Raw genomic sequence first — 21,898 nt, forward strand, 5'->3', positions numbered from 1 at the left:
TTGCATTACATGTTTTTGAATTTAATCAGCATTGTTAACATTTTCCCATCACTTTCTTAAGTCTAGACATTAACACAATTGTGCTTGTGGATTTCTGAAGTGTTAATACTAATCATGAAAATTTAACACTTGATTTTCTTTTCTTTTTTCTTTTTAAGATTTTTGTAAGGCAAACGGGGTAAAGTGGCTTGCCTAAGGCCACACAGCTAGGTAATTATTAAGTGTCTGAGACCGGATTTGAACCCAGGTACTCCTGACTCCAGGGCTGGTGCTTTATCCACTACGCCACCTAGCCACCCCCAACACTTGATCTTCTTAAGCAGGGTCCATCTGAATCCTTGGATGTATTCATTCTGTATCTTCCTTCTTCAACTATCCACTTCCATTAAATTTTCTGGAAGCAATTCATTCTCTTCCCCTTTCTTCTTCTCCCCTCCTTACTTTTCCTCTCCCTTTCTCTCTTCCCCTTCTCTCTCCTCCAGTTTTCTAACTTTTTTAGTTGTAGACCCAATCATTGATCTCCTTGTTCTCTATCTTACTCATGTAAACATTTAGAAAAATGAGATTTCCTCTAAAGCTACTTTTACTGCAACCCAAAAGTTGTTTTATTTATTTTTTTTTTTTGAACTCAGGTACTCCTGACTCCAGGGCTGGTGCTCTATCCACTGCACCACCCAGCCGCCCCCAACCCATAAGTTTTGATATGCTTTCTCATTATTGTGATTCTCTGATACAGTTACAGACTGTTTTTTTTTTTAATTTGTTGTTTTATCCACTCATTTTTTAGGATAAAATTATTTCATTTCCAATTAATTTTTAGTCATTCTTTCTGTGTTCTTTTACTACATATAATTTTTATTGCATCAAAATCTAAAATATTGCAGTTAAAATTTCAGCATTTCTACATTTGATTTTGAGCTTTTTAATGCTAAATACATGGTCAATTTTTGCATAGATACTATATACTGCTAAGAAAAAGGTATGATCCTTTCTATCTCCATTCATTTTTTCTCCAGAGGTCTATAATATCTAACTTTTCTAAAATTCTATTCTCCTTAGATTCCATTTTGTTTATTTTGTGGATAGATTTTATATAGTTCTGAGAGCGGGAAGTTGAGGTTCCCTAAGTGTATAGTTTTGCTATCTATTTCTTCCTATAATTCATTTTATTTTTCCTCTGAGAATGTGTATGCTATACCACTTGGTGGAATACATATTTAGTATTGATATTATTTCATTGTCTAAATAAGCTTTTAGCAAGATGCAGTTTTCTTCTTTTTTAATGAGATCTATTTTCTTCTTTTTGCTTTGTCTTTGATCAGAATTGGTATTCCTGCTTTTTTACTTAGGTTGAAGCCTAAAATATTTTGCTCTAGACTTTTACCCTTACTCTGTGTGCATCCCTCTATTTCACATGAATTTCTATGGAAACATATTGTAGGATCCTGCTTTATAGTCTACTACCTACTTCCATTTTATGGGAGAGTTCATTCCATTCACATTCAAGGTTGTGATTCCTAACTTTGTAGTTCCCTCCATCATACTTTTACCACTTATATTTTTCTCTCTCCTTTTGCTCTATTGCTTCTTACCAGTGTTTCTTTCTGCCTTTCGCCTTCCTCAATCTGCCTTTCTTCTACCAGACTCCCCTATTCTTTTTCCTTTCCCTTCCTATTTCTGCCCTCCCTTCTATAAACCTCATTTCCCTTCATTTTTCCCTTTCTTTTATTACTTCTATGTAGAATAAGATAAATTTCTAAAGAGTGTATGTTATTCCATCTTTGATCCAAATTTGATGAGAGTAAAATTCAACAAATGTTCACCCTCTGCTACTTTCTCTTTACTAAAATAGATCTTCATGCAATATAATTTATCTTATTCTGCCTTCCTTTTTCTTTTTCCTCCCATGATAATCCTTTTTTTCTCATGCCTTAATTTTTTCATATCATCACATCAAAATCAACTATGACTTGTACCCTCTAAGTATACTAACTGTTCTAAGAAAGATATAATTTTCAAGAGTTACAAGGATCATCATTTTGTGTAGGGATGTAAACAGTTTAATCTTACTGAGTAACTGTTCAGTTCTGGGCTTTTCATCACAAAAGTTTGAAAGTTTCCTCTTTTCTTGAATGAACAACTTTCCTTCTATAATATTATATCAATTTTGCTAGGTAATTGTTTCTTGCTTTGTTCCTTTGCTTTCCTGAATATTATATTACATGTCCTCTAATTCCTTAATGTTGAAGCTTCTAAGTCCTGAGCAGTCCTGATAGTAGCTCCTTTGTATTTTAATTGTTTGTTTCTAGATGCCTGCTTTATTTTCTCCTTGAGCTATTAATTCTGCTATATTCCAAGGAATTTTCATTTTTAAATTTCAGGAGGTGATCGGTGTATTTTTTTCTTTCATTTGAGCATATCAGGGAGGTTTTCTTTCTGTTTTTGAAAGATTTAATTTATTTTGAGTTTTACAATTTTCCCCCTAATATTGCTCCCCCCCCCACAGAAGGCAGTGTATTAGTCTTTACATTGTTTTCATGGTATACATTGATCTAAGTTGAATGAGATGAGAAAGAAATAATATCCTTAAGGAAGAAAAATGACATATAAGAGATCACAAAATTACATAATATGATGATGTGTTTTTTTTTTTCCTAAATTAAAGGTAATAATCTTTGGTCTTTGTTTAAACTTGACAATTCTTTCCATGACAGATAGCCCAAGATTTTCCCTCATTGTTGCACTGATGGAATGAGCAAGCCCATCAAGGTTGATCATCACCCCCATGTTGCTGTTAGGGTGTACAACGTTTTTCTGTTTCTGCTCATCTCGATAAGCATCAGTTCCTTCCAGGATCAGTAAAGTTTTCTTTGTTGTTTTCTTTTTTTTTTGTTTTTACCAATTCTTTGTTTAAAGAAGTTGTGTTCTTCTGGGAATTTTTTTTTCTAAGTGACCAATTCTATTTTTAAGGAGTTGTTATCTTCAAATCAGCTTTCAGCCTTCCTTTCCCAAGTTAATGATTCTTTTTTTCTTACTTCTACATAATACTCATTCCTTTTCCCATTTTTTAAAAGGTTTTTGCAAGTCAAACTGGGTTGCGTGGCTTGCCCAAGGCCACACAGCTAGGTAATTATTAAGTGTCTGAGACTGGATTTGAAGCCAGGTACTCCTGACTCCAGGGCTGGTGCTTTATCCACTACACCACCTAGCCGCCCCCTCTTATCCCATTTTCTACCCTTCTTAATTGATTTTTTAAAAATGCTTTTTGAGCTCTTCCAAGAGGATTTTTTAGGCTTCAGACAAGTTCATAATCTTCTTTGTGGCTTTATGTGTTGGTTTTTTGCCAATTTCTTTTTCTGAGTTCACTTTTTGATCTTTCTTGTTGCCATAGTAGTTATCTCTGGTTAGGACATTTTATGTTTATTTTTTATTTTTTGCTCATTTTAAAAGTTGAACTTTGCTGCTGGTGTAGTGTTCACTGTCCCAGGTTTCTTGTGTTTGGGTCAGGTACCTGATTACTGGATTTTTGTGCTGGGGTCTCAAATGCTGGCATCTCACTCAGTATGCTAGGGTGGCCCAGTTTAGTTGTGCTGAGGCCTCTCAATATTTTTTCTGCACTGGGACTGGTGTCCTCCGAGCTGATCTGCTGTGCCACTGCTTTCCTTAACTGGGATTAAAGGATCTTGGTTGCTGATCTGTGCTTTGGCAAAGAGCTGGTTTACCTGCTAGTTTGCCTATACCTTGCCTCTTGTTAACCTTTTATCCAAGGGAGACAGACTTTTCCTGAAGTCATTCCAAGAACTTTTGACAGGAAAGTTGATTTACTCTTATTTTTGTGAGTTTTATTGCTTCAGAATATTTTTATAAGATTAATTTAATGCTGTTTTCAGAGGTTAAAAGAGCTCAAACAACTTCTGAATTTCTCTCTGACATGTTGGGTTCATCTTTGGTTAAATTTTTAAAGGTAAAATAAAGGGATATCAATTACAAAATATGGTGTAACACATATTATTCCAGAAAAAGTTAACATTTTTGTTAACACAATTAATCTATCTATGATAAGAAAAGAATGACTAAATGGAGAAGCAACTTTATTAAATTGCTTCAAAAATTATTCATATCTAAGTAGCTTAACAACCAAAAGAAATATATAAGAGCAAAATGCATTCCTGAATGGTCTCAGTAATAATAATCCCCCAGAGTTTGTGAATAAAAAGCTCTTTAAATAGGATTTACAAACTGCTAAAAATCAAATTACCAAAAATAAGCTAAATACTTAGAAAAATAGCTTTGAGGTTTTAACTTATATCCAACAACTTGCCAAATATAAAAGATAGGCTAGATGATATTGGAGAGGTAAGGAAAGATAGATACAGTATTTTTGGTAAAAGTGTCAATTAATATGGATACTTTGGAAAGGAATCTGAAATTATGCAAATAAATTTACTAAAATATCCATGTAATTTAATTCAGAATTTCCATTACTTCAGTCAGGAGACACTGAGTTCAAATATGACCTGAGACATTTAAGAACTATGTTACCCTGAGCAAATTATTTTACTTCAGTTTTCTCATCTGTAAAATGGTAATATTAATTATGCCTACCTCCCAAGATTGTTGTGAACCTATCAAATGAGATAATATTTCTATAATTCTTTATAAACTTTAAAGCACTAAATAAATGCTAGCTGCTATTATTATTGTTAACATCTATACACAGGATGAACATAGAATATGTGTACAGACATAAAATATGAATACAAGATATATTTATAGAATAAATATAAAATACATGAAAGATTTAAGATATAAGTTTAGAAAGTCATTCTTATCTTCTCATAGTATTCCTCGGATTTTCTAGTCAATGTTAGAAATAATTTTATGCATATAATAGTAATTTCACAATGAGCCATTATGCTTAAAATACAAATAGCATAGAAGAGTCAACACAATGACTTTAATTTGTATCTATGACTTATATTAAAGCCTTTTCTGAAAGCAAGTTTATTACAAGAAGTTTAGGAGAAGATAAATGATGGTAGAAATGCTAAGATTACAAGTATGTCAGCATATCAGGGACTACGTCAAATAACTTTTGGATATAGAACCAACGTCAAATTCTATACCTCATTCAAAATTATTATATATCCTTGAATAAATTATTTAAACACTCAATGCTATGGATAACTGTAGAGAGTTACTCACTTGGAGTTCTTTATATCTGTGTAAACACAGAAGGAACAGACTAATTCAAAATAGTTTTAAGTATACCTATCTGGATCGTTTTGTTTGAGTAACTGGCAGTTATACTATGCATTGTCAAGGAATTTATAGGCTTTTGAAATTCAGTTTTATTTTCAGATTCAAATTTTCTCCCTTCCACCTTCCCCTCCTCACTCTTCACTGAGGAAGACAAAAGAATCCCAATCAGGGTATTCATACATATATACATACATACATACATATATATATATATATATATATATATATATATATATACACACACACACACACACACACACATATGCATGCATACACACATATGTAACACATGCTTATATATTATAGATACATATATATATTATATACATATGTATACAAATATATACATGTATATTATAAACACACACACATACATTCACATTGGCAAATACCAAAAAACCAAAACAAAATGTAAGTCTCAATTGGTTCTCTGTATCTATTACTTTTCTATCTGTAGACAGGTTGCACATTTCTTCATGAATGTGCACATTTTTTCTCTGGAACTGTGGTTGGTCATTGGTTTTGATGAGAAGTCCTAAGTCTTGCAAAATAATCTTTACACTATTGTTTCTATTGTATAAATTTTTATATCATTTATACATATTTTTCCAAATTTTTTCTGAAACTATCCCTTTTTTCAATAATTAGATCATTGTTGCATTCCATACCATTTATATGCCATAACTTCTTCATTCATTTCCAAATTTAATTGTTTACTACCACAGACTGAGCTGTTATAATATTTTAATGCTTATGGATCCTATAACTCCCCCTTCAATTTCTTTTTAGTATTGACCTACTAGTAAAATCACTGAGTGAAAGGGTATGCATAGTTTAACAATTTTGTGGACCTAGTTACAAATTGTTTACTAAAATGGTTACATTTGATCACAATCCCTTTTTTTCAAAACCCCACCAGTATTTGACATTTTCCTTTTTTTTGAACTTTTTGAGAAGTTAATTGACATGGGTTTATTTTATATTCAACAACTTAGCTGAAGTTGGTAATTGTTTCAACTAATTTTGCCAATGAATCTTTAAATCCCATTAAAGAAACTATCATATTGTCTGCATAAGCCCAGGTCATCAAGCTAATAAGTATCTGAGAGCAGATTGGAATTTTAGGTCTGGCATTCTATCCACTGTATTACCTAGCTGCCCATGCTCATATGGACAGTATACATCTAAAATGATACTCCAGGGGTGGCTAGGTGGCGTAGGGGATTAAGCACCGGCCTTGGAGTCAGGAGTACCTGGGTTCAAATCCAGTCTCAGACACTTAATAATTACCTAGCTGTCTGGCCATGGGCAAGCCACTTAACCTCATTTGCCCTGCAAAAATCTAAAAAAAAAAAAAAAAAAAGAAATGAGACTCCAGTTTGTTGCTTCCTGACTTCAAGACTTGTTCTGATTCTAACACCCACTCTCTATCCACTACATCCTATCCACTACATCCTATTATCTTCCATTAATTTGACCTGATATGATTCCTTTGAGGCACACAGTCTGACTGATGCATTTGCTTGTTGAGGCAACTGTTCCTGGCTATAAATAGGGAACTAATACAAGGAAGATTTAAAGTGCTTTGAATAGTAAGCATATTTTTAGGGGACTCTTATTCCATCACTATAAGTTTCATTCACATGAAAGCAAGCATTTTGCATCATTCCTAGAAACATTCATGTAAATTCTTCTCAAGTTTAACCTGTTAAGTAATATGTACCCATGAAACTCATCACCTCAACAACAACACCATCTTGTTTCTTTCAGGATACCAGTTAAATTAATTCAGTCTAAGTTGTCCAACTGACCATTTTGAGTAATTTCTAAAATATAAAATGTGGTCTTTACTCAAGCTGAGGGTTGCCTTTCAATTTCAGTAATACCTCAAAGAAATAATTTGGATTAATCATCATTGTCATACTTCTTTAGAATTTTATTGATTTTTTTAAAAAATAAAAATAGCTAAGTTAATAAAATGCAATTGTGTGTTTCTTCCCCATAACCATAGATATTTTTGTACCCATTGCCTTAGAACGTAACAATACTTGGAAATCATGATTTAAAGTCTGAAGAAACTAGTCTTCAGATCATTCCTTGAGTTTTAATCAAAGGAAAATGGGCTAATGAGTAAAATCTAGAAATTTGAATATGTTCAACATATATATATATATATATATGTATATATATTTATATATATGATGAACATATATTTTGAAGGTAAATAAAATGGAAAGGGGAACTTGCTTGCATTGACTAATACATAAACTGAAATATAGACTACCCTTAAAACCTATCCATGCTCCTTCATCATTAAATTGAAAGACATCTTAAAAGTACTGTTGTCTTAACTCTCTTATATTATACGCAAGAAGTTCAGATCTGCAGAGAATGATTTGCCCAAGATTATGCAGTTATGAAATGGTAGAGCAGGCATATGACCCTAATTACGTCTTTTGACTCCAGTTCAAGAAGAGGCTAGAACCAACTTTGATCTGTTTGGAAGAACTAATTAACTGATTATTATATTTTCAGTTATGAGCATTTATACTTAGAAAATTGGGGAATGCCACAAGTCAGTGTTAGATTTTTTTTTTTGTTTTGTTTAATCTCTAGACTTAAGAAAATAAGAGGGAAAAGTATTAATAAATGCCAATTAAATTAAAAAAAAGTATCCTGTGTTTACTTGGGGGGGGGGGTTGATGAACATTTGCTAGAATACTCCAATTCCAAGTCCAAGACTCTTTCCTCCATATCATTGCTACTCAGTGAAGCACATTCTCTGGACAGTCATAAATAGAGGTAGGAGTGAACATAAATCATTCCAATTCAAAGTGATTAATTAAACAGTAGAATATATGGTAGAAAAATTCATTAGTAGGATATATACCATTTAGGAAAGAAGACAGAGATAGCTGTCTCCTTAAAAAAGCAAACAAAAAAAATAAAATTGTGGGTAGGATCAGATACTACCCTGGTACTTGAATGAGGGAAATTTTCAGTGAAACAACTGCAGCATGAAAATTGTCTGTGGGAAGTAATCTTATAGTCACTCAAAGAATGCTTACTTTGGTTTAAAAAATCCTAAATGGAATATATAACTGGTATGGCAATAATATCCCTCAAACTGTTTTTCATTTTAAAAATAAATTCCTTATGACTTCCAGCTTAACTTCTAGTGGAACATTCAGGCAGAAAAGACCATCGAAGGTCTTTACCTAGAAATGATCTATGATATGTAAGTTAGTAGCCTAGTCTAACCAAGGAATAGTCTGACAGTTCTGCTTTCAATCTTTGCCCCCAGCTCACAGCATGACCTTCAGGAAAACTCTAATTTCTGTTTCCTTATCATAAAATTCAGAATAATATTCCTGACCTTTCTCTAGCAGATGGTCTCAGGATGAACTAATAAAATTATCTTTAAATAATGTAAAGTAGTTAAGGCCTACAGCAATATAAGGTTTTCTATAATATGACAGGATGAGAAAAGAAATAAGTTTTGTTAAAAGCATAACTTAGAAAACTTGTGCTTCCACATTTAAATTATCTTTTTTTCTAATCATCATCTCTGTATAAATTAAAATAGTCATTATAATTAGCAACCTCTTTTTAAGTTGAGTCTCTCCATCTCTCTTAAGATGGAAGTGCAAAGTCTACTTATAAACCAGGAGGACATCCTCTTATTAGCACAAGCTAGTTGAACAGCTTTGTTTTTGACCTGGGGAGTTTGCCCCTTCAAAGATTCTTCTGGTGGTCCCCATTACTTTTAGGGACTTAATATATTAATGCCAAACTTAGTTTAAATATCTGAGGGGTATAGCCCAATGTAGCTCATAACTCACAAGCTCCAGAGATTGGTCAGTACAGCCTCACTGATAGTTGATATCATAGGCTTTATCACCATACCTGGTACTTTATCATTTTCAAAATGTTTTTTCATCTCTATTTTCTTTTTTTGTTTTTAGGATTTTGTAAGGCAAATGGGGTTAAGTGGCTTGCCCAAGGCCACAAAGCTAGGTAATTATTAAGTGTCTGAGGCTGGATTTGAACTTAGGTACTCCTGACTCCAGGGCCAGTGCTCTATCCACTCTGCCACCTAGCTGCCCCCATCTCTATTTTCACTTGATCATTGAAATGATTTTATGAAATAGATAGATGGTATCAATATTCTGAGCTTCTGAGAGGCTGAGTGACTTTCCTAATAATATAAATTTAAGGAAGATAAAGCTAAGAGTATTAAATCAGGTTGGGGATCTTTTCAGGAGAATATCTACCATATTTTCCCATTTATGACACATCCTGTTTTTGAAAAATTTGGGATCTAAAAACTGGGAGCATCTTATAGAGTGGTTGTAGATTTTTTAAATTGCATTTCCAGCTTTTTCATGCATATTTGTCTTTGTGCTTATTGCTTCATATTTGTTACTGGTATATTAGATTACATTTTGTCACTTTCTGCTCAGAAATGGATGAGAAAATATTTTTTACGATGCTAAATTCAAATTCAAAGTGATCCAGTTTGCGAAAGTGATCCAGTTCGCAAAAGTGAATGGAAATGGTGCTGCTGAATGTCAGCTTGGTCCTCTTCCAACTGAGAAAACAATCTGAGACTAGCTAGGAGAAGAAGAAACCCTACTGAAAAGACTAGGGAAGAAGAAGAAGGCCATGAGAGGCAAGTCAGCAAAATGGCTTGATTTAGAGAGAGAATTGAAGAGATAGATTGAAGAGCAAAGTGCAATTGGAATTCCTGTGTCCATAGAGATGGTTCAGCTGGAGGCCAAAAGAATTGCTGATGAAAAAGAAGAGACTGATTAAGAAGAAGAGCATTGGTGCTTCAGGTTCATGAAACTGAATGGACTAAGCATGTGTCCATGAGCCAGACTTGCCCAAAAGATTCCTGAAAGCCATTGAGCAGAAGGTATTTGAATGTCATGATGAATAAAACTTGAATTCAATAACTTTATGTAATACATTTTTTTTCAAATTTTGGGCCCCCAAAATAAGGTGTGTCTTATACATGGGGAAATATGGAAAATGTCTTATCATCTATAGACATAGCTAGGTGTTTGCAGATGATAAAACAATGCTTGTGCCAAAACAAAACAGAAGAAACTATCAAAGAGACATGGATAGTTCATAGAATCAGTGATTTATAAACTGGAAGATAGTAGAGAGGCAATCTAATCTAATCTTATTTTATAGTCAAGAGGGCTAAACCTAAGAAAGATGAAATTATTTGTCCAAAGTCACAAAATAGTAAGTAGAATAATTAAAATTAGAATTCATTTTTTTTCTGACACCAAATCATTTTTTATTGCAAAATGTGTGACTTGGCCCAATGATTCAAAAATAGTTTATTTTGACAAATTGTTTACTTCAAATTAGGACCGATTTTTTTGTGTCTAAAAAGCACCTGAGTTTCTAATAAAACTATAGTTTGAAAATATTCTTGATAATTGCTATAGATATTGATATATTATCTTGATAATATATTATACTTAACAGAATTTCAAACCCAAAAGAAAATCTATAAAAAAGAAAATAGTCTAAAGCTGTAAATACTCAGCATCAACCTAGCTAAAATGTTCTTGGCAAGACTAAAATCCCTTGGTGAATAGATACAAATGAAGTGTTGAGAAGAATGTAATAAATTTCAAGACTTGTTGGATCAAGGATATTTGTTTATTTTCTTTCATTTAAATTAAGTCAAATGTAAAAAGAAAGAGGATGAAGGACCCATCAGCTGATTTCAAATTAACAGTCCTATGTAAATGAACTTACTCAGGAAATGAGAATAATAATCAAGGTAAATAGGTAATTTTCTTAAGTGATTTCCAAGATGTGATCCTACAAAAAGTTCTACATAAAAGGTTCCAGGTCATTATAAAACCCAACAAGTAGGGACACTAAGGGAAGTGTTATTGTAACCTACAAAGCATGCATTGTGTTTATTGCCCTACATGAGTTATTCACTAGTTTATGCAAACTAGTCTTCTTGATCGAATAAAAGGAGGGAATGACTCGCAAAATTTCTCTTCATGTTTTAGTGTATTAGGATGAAACATTCTCATAGAGTACAAAAGAAATAATTCAAAAAAGATGTCAGAAAGAAAAAAAAATTCCAGGAAAACAGAGAGGAATCAAATTGAAACAAAAGACAAGAAAGCAAAAGCATGTTTTGTAAAGGAAAAGTGCAAAGGATACAGGACCAGCTGTGACACAGAACTTGGAGATATTTGTTATAGAAGATGAAGTGACTCTTTTTAAGAAATAGTGGCAGATCAGCAAGGTGATGCACTGGATAGAGCACTGATCCTGGAGTCAGGAGGACCTGAGTTCAAATTTGATATCAGATACACAATTGATATTTACTTAGCTGTGAGACCTTGGGCAAATCACTTTACCCCATTGCCTTGCAAAAAAAAAAAGAAATAGAGGCACTCCCCATATCACAGAAAAATACAAAGAATCTTTAGCAGTAACCCCAAATTATTTTGACACTGGTCCCAAAAGGAAGATATGCATTGAAGTGATTATTTTTCATAGGATATGTCTGTCCACATATGTCTATTGGGTATATATGACTTAAAAAGAGGGATGGAAAGTTATTTCTAGTTTCCTCTACTCACCCTTTTCTAAGGAAGAATTTAATTGTTACTAGGAAGAGAAGCAGGACATTGAGAGCAACAGTATGACTATTCTGCTTTCCTTAGATAATGGGTCCTGAGAGAGAATTCAATTTATCTGTCACTATAAACATTATTAGTTGGGAGAGCAGATTTTATATTCAAGCTGTACTCCTGATAGATGTACCTTAACAGAGAATGAGTGTCTTCATATTATATTCAAGACATCTACTTACTAAATATTAGTTATATAAAGACTACATTTGGAGAATAGTAAATAAATCCATATATCCAATAAAACAGAAAATAGAAATCAAGAAGTTATACATTTGAGAAAATATTTTTATACTTGAGATGAATGAGTTTTCTTATTAGGAGTGGGCATCTGGGTCCAATAGGAAATTCCTGAATTCTCTAGTTCATCAGACTGTGAATAGACTGACTCTTCTGTTTGCTTATTCCTTCCCAGGAATTTTCCCTGTATTCAGAGACTTCTCTGTGAAGTAGGTTTGAAACCACATTTTCTATAAAAGTTGGAAGGTAAAAGGTTAGAATCTCTTTCCAAAAATTCTTACCAACTCTCCTCATGCAAGCATACTGATCAATCAATCCCTACCAATGATGTGAATTTTATGCAAAGGACTTGAGCCCCACATTACAATCTGATGAGGTAAGGAAGACATAAGGTATATATCAGTTAATAGATAGGACACACTACTGGCATATGTATCCAAAATATAACAAAGATTCTATTAAGATTTATCATACCTTCTCTACTCACCTCTGGAAAAGAGTAATTCTATCCAAAGAAATCAAAATCTTTTTAGTATACTTTGAAAACAGACAGGAAACGAAAGGGTTTGGGGTTGAAGAAGAGGAATATGCTGTATTTTCAAAACTTTTTCATTTAAAGGTTGTGACTTTGGAAGAGGATTAAGACTATAACTTTGTAGATGATGCAAAAGAAAAAGAAAGTGTTGAAAAATAAGAATGATGATCTGACAAAGTAGAATCACAATGAACAAAAAAGAACATCCCTAACGTTAAATTTGTCACCTTTTTGAAAACAGAAGTTTAGGTGAATTTGAGAGAGGAAAATGCTCAGATAAAACTAAAAAATCATATAATGGAATATATAAGAATAATATAAAAAGAGGTAGTCAGGTTGTGTTTATTATAATTATTTTTTTAAGGTTTTTGTTAGGCAATGGGGTTAAGAGGCTTACCCAAGGCCACATAGGTAAGTAATTATTGTGTCTGAGGCCAGATCTGAACTCAGGTACTCCTGATTCCAAGGCCAATGCTCTATCCACTAGGCCACCTAGCTGCCCTTATAATTATTATTTTTTTCCATCAGCAATCATTTATTAAGCCCCTACTATGTATAAAGTCTATAGATTGGCTCAGTAGTACAAGTACCTGAGTTGAAATCTCACCTATGATATTTATTTGGGCTGATTATTTACCTCTCCAGACCTTGGTTCCCTCATAAGAAAAGCAAGGAGTCTGAACTGGATGCTTCCAAGGTTTCTTTCAGCTATGACAGGAATGATCCTGTGAAGCCCCAAATTAAGAGAGTCTGTGCCTTCAAGGAACTTATATTTTACTAGAGGTGCAAGGTGAGCAAAGCCCTATATAAATGCCAGCTATTATTAATGCCATCCTCCTGGACATTTTAAGATTTTACACTAACTTCTTCTTCTGAGTGAGATAATAAAGTTTCCCCGTTTGATAGATGAGGAACTCCCTGGTTTCCAGGGAATGAATAATAATTACTAATTTATAGAGTTGCATACCCAGGTGTGGATCTGGGGGAGCCTTGAATAAGGTGTCAGGTTTCCACAATGAAGTTAATTCCTTGACTAGGTGGGAGATTGTGATTCCCAAATCAACCCAGGCCCAGAACCAGGCCACTCTCTCAGACAACACTTGCTTCTATTCCAACAGGACAAGACAGAGCTGGTCTCTGCCCTTGCTGTCTCAATAGCAACAGGGCAGGAGGCCAGAGTTCTCGCCTCCAGGAAGGAGACAAGAAAACCAAGGATTCAGAGGACAGGGACAATCTGCAAGATAGAGCTTAGGTTGCAGCAGGTTAAGGCAAAGGTCAACCAATAGGACTGAGAGTATAGCGATAGCCAGAATCAATAAAGGGGCTTCTCTTCACCTCCAGGGCTGGAGCTAGCAGAAGTAGTTGGGACATTCATGGGCAACAAGGTGCCAGGCCTGGTCAAAGGCTTTCACCACCCCAGGCTCCAGTAGGCCCTCCTCTGATGCTGCCAGGTTCTGCTGCAGCTGCTCCACGCTGGTCATACCCAGGATAACGGCATCTCCAAAGGCACTCTGCAGCTGGGAGTGGTGGTACATCCATCTGAGGGCTGCTGAGGTCATGCTGGGAGGGTTGGCCCCATAACAGGCTGCCAAGGGCTTTCTCCACAAGAGCAATGGCTTGAAAGTGATGTTCCTTCCAGAAGTGATTCCAACAGATTTCAGATAAATTCTTTCCAAAGAATCGGCCCTCAGGCTGTTTTTCCGTCCTCAACTTCATACTTGCATTTGCCAGTCAGAAGACCACCAGCCAAAGGGTTGTAAGCATAGAACCGCAATCCAAAGTGCCGTAGGCAGGGGAACAGCTCAGTCTCCGCTTGCCTGGTGGTGGCATTGTACATGCCCTGGTACACTGTGGGGAACACCCAGCCATGGTGCTTGCAGAGGGTGCAGATCTCAGCGACTTCCCAGGTGGTGAACTTGGAGAGACCGAGTTCTACAAACTTACCCTCCTGGTACAACTCAGTACAGGCACGCAGCGTCTCCTCCACAGGCATGGCATGGTCTGGCATATGCAGGTAGAAGAGATCCACTCGGGGACACTGAAGCCGCTGCAGAGAGGTCTCCAGCTGGGACCGGACACTGCTGGTGCTAAGGGTCTTCCCATTCAAGGGATGAACTTTGGTGGCAATTTTTACTGGGCTGCCGGCGACGCCCAGCCCCAGGCCCAGGCTGCCCACGATGCTTTCGGAGCGGCCGTCGCCGTAGATAAAGGCCGTGTCCAGCTGGCGGTGGCCGCGCTGGCCGGAGCGTCCATGCGCCAGCCCATCTCCATGGTGCCCAGCACAGAGGCCGGCGGGGCCCGGGCCCTCGAGGACATCGCGGCGGTGGTGGCGGCGGCACCAGGAGGCCCGCGGGGCCGGGCCTATAATTATTTTTAATAGAATAATATGATGTATGAAACTTATTCAAGGTTATTGACACTATTTACACAAGAAGTTCAGGTATACTGGGGCAGGTATAGATGATATAATTTGAATCATTGGAGGATATATGCATATCAATGAGATTGAAAACACATTTGAATACTCTAGTATATATAACAAGCTTATCAATTATTTAAATTTGATATGGTATTATCATGAATAATTATTATAAACAATAATAATGGTATCTTGCATGAGCAAAGAGCTTTTTTGTTTACAAGTAGTTTCAATACAAAATTTCATTTGATTCATCCAAAAATTTCTCAATATGGGTACTGATTATTATCTCCATTTCACAAATAGGAAAATTTAGAGTGAGGGAGGTTAAATTACTTGAAAAAAAGTTGTTGTTCAGTTGGTCTGATTCTTGGTCCTTATTTGAAGATTTCTTGGCAAAGATATTGAAGTAGTTTGTCAAATCCTTCTCCAGTGTATTTTGCAGATGAGGAAATTAATGCAAACAAGGTTAAGTGGCAAATCTTTCTGATTGGATGCTTGGCACTCTATGAACTGCACCTCTTGCGTTCATCTTATTTGCTCACTTAAATAGAAATATATTATCTAGAATAAAAGAGGAAATAGTCCTATTCCACTGATTTATCCACATATTAAGCATTTTGCTCAATTCTAGGCACCATAATTTAAAAGAATCACGAACTAATTAGTGTTTATCTGCAACATGGTGCTGGAGAGATTAGTTCTGGATACCTGGAGTGACTAAAAAATTGCGTGGCCCTTTAACCTTGAAAAAGAGAGTACGTTAGAAAGACAATACAATTTTTGTTTTATACATTTGATTGGATGTCACATGGAAGATGGATTGAGCTGCTCTGTAGTAGTTCAGATCATAAAAGTACTGCCACAGAGCTGAAGTTATGGACAAATAGAATTTAGCTTAGTATGAAAAAGGACTTTGTAGTAAATGTAGCTAGTTAAAAATGTAATGGTCTGCAGTGTAAGATAGAGAGCTCCCTGTCACTCAAGCATATAAAAAAATAAAAACTGGATGACTAAATTCAAAAATTCTTACAGAATTACTATATTACTATATTGAGTGGAAGATGGAATATATTGAATCAAAGTGCCTTTTACCTGAAAATATTTTATTTCTAATGTGAATTAAAAGTTTAATCAACTAGCTGTTGCTCACATGACATCTAGGAGTTCAAATATTTTTCTTCCTGACCAGATAGGTCATATATCAAAGAAATTAGAAATATGTATATATATGTATATATATATATATATATATATATATATATATATATATATATATGAAGAGTAAATGCAACTCTTGCTTCAATCTGATAATCAGTTACAGATTTTTTAAGGAAATACCTTTTTTACTTTGAAATAAAAGCTTTGTTATCTCAGGAGGGGAGTAAGTGATATATAAGTTGTTTAAGCATATATAATTTTAGATGAATGAAATGTTTTCCTTTGATTACATCTAAATTTGAAGAATATACTTTTTTCTCCTTCTCCAAACTACTCACAAAATTATCTAATAGATTCATGAAAGTATTTGAATTATGCCTTTATTTTATTTTAATTTTGGGAGGTTCACAATCATGGTGTTTGTCTGTGAATATACTTATATTCTCCTGTCACATGGTTATTGTTTGTTTTTATGGACTTATGTGAGAGCTCTTGAATATAGTGATGAATATGAATTTTTGGAAACCTTAAATTATTCATGAATTTTACATCAGTGTAAAAATTAAGGAGTTCTGCTCCTATCCTCTTGTAACAATTCCATTGTCTCAGTTTTGTTGCAAATTCCATGGGTAAGACTTAACTAACTCCATTTTTTTCCCACTGCATAATTCAGTAACTTTAATAAACTCATCTCCTGTCTGAATATCATGCAAAAAATCCTGTGCGCATTTTCTTCAGTGCAGAACTTTATTACCAGTTTTACTGTAATGCAATATTAATATAAAATGATGACACTTGGACTATGGAAGTACTATTATGCATTCACAATAATATTTACACAAAAAATTAAACTTTCATTTTATTGGAAGAACTGTGTAAAAGGCTCTCTGACTCTTTTGCTCAAATTAAAAAAAAAAGAAAACAAAAAAGACAGCCTCAAGTACTGTGGGTTCCATCTGAATTTGCCACCTCTTAGGCTCCAGAAATATTCAGTGCTGAATATTCCTTCTGTCAACTGCATTTCATTTCAAGAAATTAATCAAAATGACTGTTCAGAGAGATTTTTGAATGTTCATTATTTCAGCTATTAATTTTTAAAAGCAGCAAATGTTGCAAGTCAATAGAATCTATAAAAATTGATTTATTGCATAATTTCCTTCTTCCTACTAGAAGCCAAGAGCAGCTCCTTGTATCCAATGAGGTCCCAATCTAAGCAACCTACTTCTAAACATCTATTTTTAAGTAAATTATTCAGATGAAATAGACACAAACCTATTTGAATTCTATTGATTTGAATTGCTAGAGACTGACCACATCAAGGACATGTGAAATTTAGCATGAAAAAGAACTACAAATGGAAATAATTACATAGTGATAATCACATAAATAAAATTGGTGTTTAAAAAAGTTATAAAACATTCTTTTTTTTAATCTGACTATTTTTTTCTGATACAGGCACTCAACTACTGTTGTTTCAATTAGCAAGAAAAAATACTCCAGAATTACATTGTTACCAACATCACCATTGATCATCAGATTAATGGATGGATGAATGAGTGAAAAATGTGCTTGCTGAACTTTATCATATCATTTAAAGCACTGTGCTAACTGTTAGACATAAAGATAAAAATGAAGACTATTTCTATCTGTAGATAGCATACATTCTTCCGGGGTACAAAACCAATGATATGTGAAGTGGTCAGGGAGGGGTATTCAAGTTTAGAAAATTTCGATGGATGGTGAAGAGAGTCAGAAAGGAATGGATTAGAATAATAAAGTTAAATAGTAAGTGTGATACTTAGAAAAAAGTTACTTATATAGCAACAAGTTCACTGGTAAAAAGACAGTCAGGGAGCAAAATGAGGCATGGCTAGTTTTTGAGCTAGAAATTGTGGGCCAAGTGAGACATTTATCATTTCAGACAGCAGGAGTCTCAGCATGGCTATTTCAAAAAATGAAAGAGTTAAGTACTTCAATGTATCAGAGCTAGTCCTGATGCTTAGATGACTGGAAAGAAGATGCCTGGGGAATAGACTTCAGAGGTCATTTTGATTAAGTCTCATATTTGAAGTTTGAGGACATGATCCCAGAGAAGGTCAATAATTTGATCAAGATCACAATATTAGTAGGAGATGAACTCACCTTATCTGATTCCAAAATCAACGCTCTCTCTCTACTATCCATTGTATCCTGTGGTAAGTATAATTCAGAAATAGAATTCCCTACATGATAATATGAAAAATCAAAAGGCAGGCATAAAAAGAGAAAGCATAAGGAAAATAGTTATAAAATGAACAATTAAAAAAATCTTTTAAATCATTTTAGTCTTTTATCTTTCCCAATTATATGTAAAAAACATAGTTTTAACATTCAAGTAACAGTGTTACTTGAATTCCAAAAACTCTCCCTTTTTCTCTTTCCATCTTCCTCCTCATTGAGAACAAAAACAATTTAATTTAGGTTATACATGTGTAATCATGCCAAACATTTCCTTAAGAGTCACATTGTGAAAGAAAATAAAGATCAAAAAATCCACAAGAAAAATAAAGTAAAAAAAAAAATATGCTTCAATCTGTATCCAGATACTATCAGTTCTTTCTCTGGGAATGGATAGAATTTTTCTTTGTAAATACTTCAAAGTTATCTTGCATCACTGTGTTGCTGAGGGTATTTAAATAATTTACAACTGATCATCTTAAAATGTAACTATAACTTTGTACATAATACCTTACTCTGTGTGCTCATGTAAGTCTCTCCACGTTTTTCTGAGAACATCCTGTTCATCATTTCTTAGGCTAGTATTCTGGCATGATTACATACCACAATTTGTTCAGCCACCACCCCCCCCCATTTCCAATTCTTTGCCATCAGAAAAAAGTTGCTACAAATATTTTTTATACACATAGGCCCTTTTCCTTTTTTAAAAATCTTTTTTGGGATACAGACCTAGTAGTGATATTGCTTGGTCAAAGGATATGCGTGGTTTTATAGCCCTTAGAGGATAGTTTGAAAATGCTCTATAGAATGGTTGAATTACAACTCCATCATCAGTGCATTAATCTTTCATTTCCCTACTTCTACTCAAATATTTGTTATTTTCCTTTCCTGTCTTATTAGTCAACCTAATAGGGTATAACACCTCAAAATTATTTTAATTTGCATTTCTCCAGTTAATAAGTGAGCTAGAGTAGTTTGTTAAATATGACTATCAATAATTTTGATTTCTTCATCTGAAAACTATTCATATCTTTTGATCATTTATCAATTTGGAAATGGCTTTTTGTTTTAAAATATTGACTCACAGACTTCTGGAGTTGGGACCAAGATGGTGATGTGATGCTAGCATGTCCAGAACTTTTCCTTAAAGTTAACTGAAGCCTCTACATAGACATTAAAGTTACAATTCCCACCAAAAAAAGGAGCAAAACAAGTTCTCAACTCTAGACATCATGAATGATCTGTCTCTTCAGGGGAAAAGGGAAAGTAGAACCCAGCTAAGTAGGAGAATAAGAAAGCCAGCAAGAGGTTTCTAGCCAAAGCATAGCCTAGTTCTCAGAAGGTAGAAAGCTGCCTAGCTCCTGGCTCACCTAGAGAGCAGGCCAACAGGGAAGGTCCAAACCCTAAACAGAGTCTGAACACTAGTAAACACTGGGAAATCAGACAGGATGAGATAAAGAACAAACCACTGCATAGGGAAAGTCTGGATAAAAAGGAGGAAACTAGTATTTTCATAGGTAATACCTGGGAAGCATAGGCAACATCTTGGAAAGCAATGAAAGGGGGACCAGATTCTGGTTACAGCACAAAAAAAAATCATGACTATCCTCCCTATACCACAGGAGTACTAAAATATCATATCAGAAGAACAAAATAGTGACAATTACACACAGGAGAAGTCTCAAAGAAGTTTATGAATTGGACTCATTTCCAAAACTTCATGGAAGACCTTAAAAAATTTAAAAAAGCAAAAAAAAAGGAAGAAGAAAAAATGGAAACAAAATGAGAGTCATGCTGGAGAATTATGAAAAATTGACTGAAGAAATCAACTCCTTTAAAAATAAAAATGATTAACTGGAAAAATAATGTAACTCATCAAAAACCAAAATCATCCAACAGAAAAATAAAAACAACTCATTAAAAGAAAAATTAACCATTTGGAAAAGAAAACAAAAAAGTTAACTGAAGAAAATAAAAGCCTAAAAATTAGAATTGGACAAATAGAAATTAATGACTCTATGACATAGCAAGATTCTATCAAGCAAAATTAAAAGACTGAAAAAATTGAAGAAAATATGAAGTATCTTTTCAGAAAAGCAAATGAACTGAAAAATAAATCCAGTAGAGATAATATCCAAATTTTTGATCTACTCAAAAGCTTAGCTCATTAAAAGAGCCAGGAAAATGTCTTTCAAAAAGTAATCATGGGAAACTGTTCTAATATACTAGATCAAGAAGACCAAATAGTTCTTGAATGAATACCCAAAACACCTACAGAAAGAGACTCCAAAATAAAACCTCCAAGGACAATCACAGTCAAATTCCAGAATTCTCAAGTAAAGGAGAAAATACTTCAAGGAACCAAAAGTAAGCAATTTAAATTAAAATTTAAAGGCAGTACAGTCAGAATTACACAGGACTTATCAGCTTCAACATTAAAGCATCAGAGGGGTTAGAATATATTTCAGTGGGAAAGGATTTGGATTATAAACAAGATTTAATGACCTTGCAAAATTCAGCATACTCTGTCAGGGGAAAGATGAATTTTCAATGAAATAGAAGAGTTCCACAATTTTCTGATATAAAAGACCAGAACTGAATAGAAACTTTGATCTTCAATTATAAGACTCAAGAGATGCATAAACAGGTAAATGGAATGGGGAATAAAACCAAATGCCAGTTAAGAACACTAAGCTGTATTATCCCTACAAGAGAAAATCAGACTTGTAACTCTTGAGAATTGCATTTCTCTTAGGATAGATAAAGGATTGAAAATAGGTTAAGGGATTATATTTAGAGGATATGAATATAATTAGCTCTTGAACTTCATCACTGAAGAAGACCAATGACATTATTATGTTTGACACAAATTACAGTCTGTCTGACTATGATCAGATTAATATGAACTTAGAATATTCTACCACAGGTCAGGCACAAACAGTGCATGTGAATACCTGGGGTATTTGCTCTAGACTTATGTTTCCTTTGAGTTGCTTTAATTTTGCTTTGCTTATAGATCATACCCTTCCCTTTGATAATGGTATGGCATGCTGGATGGTCCTTTGCCAGTATCTCCTATACCATGCAATCAATAATAAAGTTTTTAAGAGAGACCTTCAGGGTGTCCTGTACATAGAATACTTAGAGGCTCTATACATAATTAAATCTCAAAGTGATCTTTCTTCACTAGATACTATAGTGAAGGAGGTTTGCAGTAGAGAATGAAAAAGGAGGGTGGGAATATATTTAGAAGGGTGGGACATAAATCAATTAGGAAGTGATCTTGCCTTAAACCATACTTAAGTTAACAAGGGTTATAGTATCATGTATACAGTGCTAAAGGGACAGAGGGAGAAAGTGTACCTACTTTAATTGGAGTTATAG

General features: G+C 34.2%; 1 pseudogene; it reads right to left on the minus strand.

Annotated features, from left to right (window-relative positions):
- Positions 1-13,796: 13,796 nt before the first annotated feature.
- Positions 13,797-15,033, minus strand: LOC141489788 (aflatoxin B1 aldehyde reductase member 4-like; annotated as a pseudogene).
- Positions 15,034-21,898: the final 6,865 nt, after the last annotated feature.

The sequence above is a fragment of the Macrotis lagotis genome, chromosome 5 (assembly GCF_037893015.1).
Source record: "Macrotis lagotis isolate mMagLag1 chromosome 5, bilby.v1.9.chrom.fasta, whole genome shotgun sequence".
Lineage (NCBI taxonomy): Eukaryota > Metazoa > Chordata > Mammalia > Peramelemorphia > Peramelidae > Macrotis > Macrotis lagotis.